The following is a 7,241-nucleotide window of genomic DNA, read 5'->3' on the forward strand; positions in this document are numbered from 1 at the left end:
TTCACTTTGACTGCCACAAAAGGACTGATTCAAATCATCCAGCGACGACATTTATTTGCTGTTAACTAGTTTCGCGACTATAAATTTATGTATTTCGATACGTTGGAATTTTCGCTACCGTACTTAGTACCGTTAAATAAAGCGAAAGGATGATTATGTAAAGGAATGCGTCAAAGTCTTTAGGAATTCCAATTTGTAGCATAAATACGCGAGCAACTCGATTCGAAAAAAGGTTTTACTTTATTATTATTAAGTAACCGACCGACGACGAGTAGTAACTATTTAGTTGAGCAGCGCGATAGAGAGTGAATGCGAAAATGAAATGCTGCATGTACATAACGGCCTATAAAATTCTATAGACTCATATTCGTCCTCGTCATATTTTGTCATGTCGTCGCAACAAATTTGTATGCAATTGTATTTCGCGTAACTCCAAAAACCCTTTCCTTGCCTTGCCTCCACTCACCGAAGTACCCACATATGTGGGGGGGGGGGGGGGGGGGGGGGGGAAGGGGGCGCATTGTCTCAATGTGTTCGGCAGTTTTTTGTTGCTTTGTTATTTATATTAAAATACAATCATTTTGCTGAAACCTCCTGCTGTTGCTGTCAGAAGGTGTACGTACCGACTCACCGCCGTCTGCTCCTACAGCCTTGCTTGCTTGTCAAAAGCGAAATGCACGTGCATTCATTAGGGTACCTCCTACTCCATACACGTTGATTTGGATGTAGAGCTTGGCTTTCTTGTTGTTGTCTTGTTTAGTTTAATTTGTTGCGCTGTATTTTTGCTGTTGCGTGTCTTTGAAAACATGAAATTGATTCCCTGTCTGAAGTTTTGCATTCTCACCTCCTTCATGGCATTCAGGGATGGATACATAGTATCTTTACATAGATATTAAATGTATTACATACATATGTTTGTATGTATGTACAAACACATTTATGGAAAACTAAACAAAAAATAATGCAAATCTTGTTTGAGACTTTTGTGTTAACCGCCACTTTACCTCCATCCAGGTTTACCATCGTGGCATGCCACCTGGCTGCCTGAGGAGTTGTGCAACTTTCAGGGCTTTGTTTTTGAAAGTGAGGTATGTATGTACTTACTATATACATATGTATGCAGATGTGTCTGTCTCAGCATGTGCAGTAATTTACTTGTTAGCCCATTTTTCTGCCTGTACCGAGAAAATTCACTTTTATTTCATTTCTTTTTGAGTCAAAGACTTCGTTACAGGTAACGATGCTATGCTAGTTGGGAAGTGGTACACTTTTCTATCGGAGTCCACTCAAAAAATTTCCACTTTGAAAGGGGTATGTTCTAAATTCCCAAAGTGAGCGTTATTGATTTCCAATTGATGCAAATTGCAACCGCAACTTTTCAATCCGCACTCACTTGTCAAGGATGTCTATTATGGCCAGCTTAGGTCGACATAATAGACTATCGTTAAAAATTCGACCTACTTCTTTCTCTTCTGTTTAGGAAGTATAATTCGCAAATCATTCCTTTTCGGAGAGGAATGGATTATTTCATACAGATACTTTGGCAGGCTGGATGATTATTATAGTGAGGAAACTCCTTGTGCAACTTAACTGGCTCTTAATCTGCATTATAAATTGACGTCAAATAAGCCTTTTCGTGAATTTATTAGCAGTAAATATTACTTGCAAGTTATTTAATCAATGATAAAAGTATAGAAATGGAATTTGTACATTAGACCGTGCCACCTTCCAAGCAGACAAACAAAAAAAAATCGCCGTACACTCCAGAGTCTAAGTAATTTTCCAAGGAAATTTGGAAAAGCAATTTTTTTTGGCCGAACATTTTTCGGTAACACCTACATTCGGCAACAACAAATTTTTGTTTTAAATTTTTCTACTGGAATAATCGAAATACTTCCTTAGCAAAAGTTTAATGATTCCTGGCGAGCTTTAATTTATGGACATTAGGGTCGTACAAGAACATCTATATATCATACTGTAAGAACCGACTATAAATGCCCAAGATATGGTGAAAAAAATCTAAATTGCCCTCGAATCGAAATGCTTCCTTAACAAAAGTTTAATAATTTTTGGCAAGCTTCAATTGACATTAGAGTGGTACGTTGGGGTGATAGGAACTGAATCCCTAGTACACAGAGAAATTTTTGTTTTCAAATTTGTGTGGAACGTTTTACTTTTAAAAACGTTTTTACCCAGGTTTTGCACCTACAATATTTATTTAAATTTTGAGAACGAAAATTTTCAATTCAATTTCCAAAATCCATGTTTTTGTTTTAATACGCAAATTTTCAAATCTTTTTAAAAAAGTTCGTTTGATAATTGAATATGCTCATGTTGAAATTAAATCCTAAAATGTTTTTTTCATCATTTAAAAAATATGCGTTTTCAAAAATGATATTAAAATTAGATTTTTATTAAATCACAACAAGTCATTTGGTATATACAGTGACAAAAATATATTGATATATACTTATAAATAAGTTACAAAATTTAATAAATAAAATACAGATGTTTACATATACCATATATACATACTTCCTAGCTGGGCCTGCTAATTTTATTTCACGCTGGTCAAATCCTGTAATTTAAAATAAGAAAGTTTTAAATTATTAGTTACCATTTACTCTTACTAAAGCTTTTTGCGGTCAAAGAAGTCCACCCTATCCTCAATGTCCCTTCTCATGTAGTTATGTAGGTGGTTAGAATCGCGGTATTGTTTGTATATACTTCATCGCCTTTTCCGAATATGGAAGTAACTTTTTTAGCTGAATACATTTTTTTCGACAAATGATGCAAACGTGTGAAATGTTTTTCATTATAGCTAGGTAGCTTTTTAAATTATAAATAGTTTTAAATATTTTTCATAATTGACTGAAAATAAATTAACGTTTTTATTTTAAAAGTGTCTACATAGTTTTATTTTACTTGTTGAAAATTGTGTCGCACTACAACTCGTTGGGATAATATTAAAAAATGTTTCACATAAGTTTTGAAAATAAACATTTTTGGCATTATTTCTTTAATTTCGTTTGTTCTCCTCAGTAAAAAAGTGAATATACTATAACGATCGTTTTTGTTTTGCGAATGTTCCGTTTTAAAGTCGTAAATACAAATACTGTATTTTTTATTTTGTATGAAGTAAAATTATATCAAAAAATTGTATTTTACAATTTCTTTTAAAAACTTGCGTTTAACCTGTATCATTTTCTCTGTGTAGGTAAGTACTAAAACGAGGTCAATGAACTTAGAAACAAACAAATTGCCTGCTCGAGGCAAGAACATCGACAAAGTCTAAAAAGGGTACCGCTTCGGTCGGCCAAAAAAAAAAATATTTCTATTTTTTCGAAATAGCCTTGTGAAAATACTTCGGATTCGAAGGTGTATGCGAACTTTTTTTCTGATACGGTCTAATGTAAATATGTATGTATGCATGTTTGTAGTTGGGCCACGCATTGCGAAAAATTGGCTTAAGTTCATTGTTCTTCAGAAAAACTTGAATGCGATTGAACGGTTTTTGTATATTTACTTGTATACTTATATTGCATACATTTGCATAGCATTATGCACTGTTACGTAATCCTTGCCCTTAGCAATACACATCTGTTATGGATTCAATTCAAAGCTTTGCAAATCATACCTACTTTTGGCATTAGCATTTCTCTTTTATTCAAGGTTATTTAATGGCAAATTTCTTTGAGGAAAAAGAGAAGTATACTTTCAACATGGTTTAGATTGATTATTAAAAACAAGAAAGTAAGTGGCACACCAAAGGTTTCGAGTACCGATAGCTTTAAGTTATCACAAAATTGTCGCTAAATATGCCATTTAATGTGGTAATTAAAAAAAACTCTTCTTAATCTTTTTTCTTTTATAAAAACGATTGTAGTTTGTCGGCTTGCGACGAGAGCGAACATCTTCGTATGGATACCTTTGTAGCTTAGCTAGGTGATTCCGAGTCCTTTCATTGCTACAAGCTTGCGTGTGACAGCTCCAAGCACAACCCATTTCGGAAATGTTTCAAAGCAGCCATTAAAAGGTTGTAAAGCTCCACGAATTTGCCTTACGATTCGATGCCGGAGTCTGGAGTGATTGACTTTATCCACAGAATGTCCGCGTACACCTTGAATGGTGTGGTCTCTTGAATTCCTTGGTGTCACTGCAGATCACCAAGCTGATCCACTGCTCATGCGTGCCAAGCTTACCAGACGTTGTTCGCTGGATGATCGGTTCATTACAGGGTGTTTCATGTCCACTTTTGTGACAGGATTTAGCCTCTGGACTTCTGGTGTCTTAGTTGATTGCGCCTGCTGTGTGCGTTCGTTCTGGCCTTTTTCTGCCCTAAGGAATATCGGCGGTTCCGTATTGGTGCGGATGTTCCGGCTCATGGCGGTCTGTTTTCAGAAGCGCCGATTTAGGAGAGTTGAGAGTGAAGTTTCTGTTTTGTATTCACAATTTTTTCCGGAAGTGGTGAAAGGCACATTCAAATGAAGCTTTTAAAATTATACAACTTAAAGCTTCCTCTACTATCACTTTTCATCGAAACTTTAGTTACAGTACGAAAAGCAGCATTTTTTGCTTTAAGCTTATTTGTACCAGATATGTTTGTTGTAGATATGAAACCAAAAAGATCGGTTCAAAAACCGTGCGACTGGAAGTATATTCATATTGTTCTATTTATGCATTAACTTCGGTATCTATAATAGAGTCACGTCTAGAATAGGTAAGAAAAAATTCTTACACAATAAACGAATGTTTTACTTAATATTTCTGATTCTACTAAAGGCTCAGATATTCCTGACTTAACTTAACTTACGTAAGAAATCGTCAATCATTACTCAACACGCCAATTTAGCCAGAAGCGAAAATATTTTGTTTTTGTATTTGCCATTTCAACTGATTGTCAATTTGCCGCCTCAAAGCCACAACAAAAAATTCCTCAAAAAAAATATATTGCGTTGGCCAATATACGTATTAGGTTACGTTACGTAAATTAAGTTTAAACTAACTAAGTCCTAAACTGTACTACATACATTTCACCAATCAACTCTCGATTTCCAGTGCAAAAATTTGAAGTCAACTTTCGAATGCGAAAACGGCACTTGGAAAACTTCGAAAAATTACTAACTTGGAAGACAAACTTCCATAAAAGCTGTATCGAAGGATCACTTAAACAAATATACGAGTACATAAGTGCATACATAATATGTACAACACTGTGTCCCATTTGTACATTGATATTCCTAATATATACATATGTACATACTTACATGGGTGTGATTTGACACAGCAACAAAGTACCTAATTACAAAATTTAACAATCGTGTTATTTTGACTTTAATTTCCGGTTGTCACTCAAGTTGATAAGTTTTTTTCCCCGAGTCCTACTTTCTAACATCTATATATCCGCAATTGCTCTTTCATATACACACATACATACATATGTACATTGCATATGAAGAGTGACTCAATACATGTATGGTAAAAAAAAGTGTAAAACTTTTAAAGCATATTTGTGTACGCATATTTGTGTATGTACCACTATATACCATAGAATTTCAAATTAGTTATCAGCATGTAGAAAATTTTTAAATCAACATTATGCCACTCAACAATGCGGCAGAAATCTAACGTGCAATTTATTTAAACTAATGAATCGAGAATTCAGTGTCAGGCGAGTAGGAAGAAAATCATGCGGAACAATAAAATACCCTCTTTGGGGAAAACCATTAGGTAGCACTCATTACATACAAATGAATGTATGTATACGCATTAGGGTGGCCCTTCAAATGTCAACATTTTTTAAAAGACACCTCTCGAAAATTAAAATATTTAAAAAAATTTAGGAGCGCTACCAGTTTTTGAAAAAAAAAATTTTTTTAATAACAAAAATTCGAAAATCTGACAAATTTTACACGATATTGAAACTTATTGATATAAATTGATCGCTGAGTTAAAAAATTAAATTTCTTCTTCTGGTAGCTATAATTTTTTTTTTAATTTTCGTGGATGTCTTTCGTGGATATGTCGCCTACTTATATTTGTCGGTAGCACCTACAACCGGCAATAAATATTTTTTTTTTGTGATTTTTCTACTGGAATAATCGAAATACCTCCTTAGCAAAAGTTTAATGATTTTGACGGGCTTTAATTTACTGACTTTGGTTTGCTATGTTACAGTGATAAGAACTGAGACCTGGTGGGAAAGCACTAGAAAGGGGTAGGTACTTAAGGTCAATGGACTTTGTAAAAAAAAGTTAGGGCTGTTCATCTAATCGCTTAAATGTCTCATAATCACGTAAACCTCGTAAACTTACTTCCTCCTCGACACAAGAACCTGGATATATCATACTTTAAGATCCTACTGTAAATTTCAAAGATATGACAAAAATTTTAAAAAGGCGTCCCCTACTTTCAGCAAAAAAAAAAAACAAATACAGTGAAAGCTCCTGTAAGCGGACACATTCTTGGGAACGAACAATTTTTGGTTTTTTTTCCATAAAAAATGATCGCCCATAAACGGACGCGGACACTCAAAAAAATCCATTTATGAAAAAAATCTCTACAAGCGGCCAATTTTTTCGGTCAGATGTTGACTCTTGCGCTTGTACATATACATATATATGTACACAAGAACATAGTCCATATTCAAAGATATTTTCTTGTCTAGAAAAAATTTTGCCTTTTCGTTTACCTCTTCTTGCTACTTGAGTGAAACGGGCAATGAGATTTGTCGGAAGGAAAGAAAACGCCATAAATTTTAAATTATTTTTAATTCATCCTGTTTCTGTCTATTCTGTAGAATAAATATAATTTTAATTTAGAAACCCGCAATTTAAATTTTTTCAATTTGAATTTTAATGTTATTTTTTACGAAACTCCCATAAGGCGGACAAACAGTAGGTGACCATCGGTATCCGCTTATGGGAGCTTTCATTGTATGCTCTATCGTAGGTTCCAAAATAAATTAGTCCCAGTCTCGATTTGGAGTGAAAGATCTAAAATTTTCGACTTGAGGGAGCAAACCTGGCTTCTTGCCATACCTACTATAGTTATATAGTAGAAGCACTTTTGGTCAGTTGAACCTGTTTTTTCGTTAAAATTTAAAATTTTTTTCTAATAAAAAAATTGATTTATAGTCTATGTAAAACCAAAGGCATTGCACCTGTGAGAAGCGCATGTAACCATTTCAATTTCTTCATAAGCTTAATTTTTTTAATCAAAAAATGCCACGATACAAAATT

The sequence above is a fragment of the Rhagoletis pomonella genome, unplaced genomic scaffold (assembly GCF_013731165.1).
Source record: "Rhagoletis pomonella isolate Grant_MI unplaced genomic scaffold, Rhpom_1.0 Rhpom_scaffold_00006, whole genome shotgun sequence".
NCBI classification, from domain to species: Eukaryota; Metazoa; Arthropoda; class Insecta; order Diptera; family Tephritidae; genus Rhagoletis; species Rhagoletis pomonella.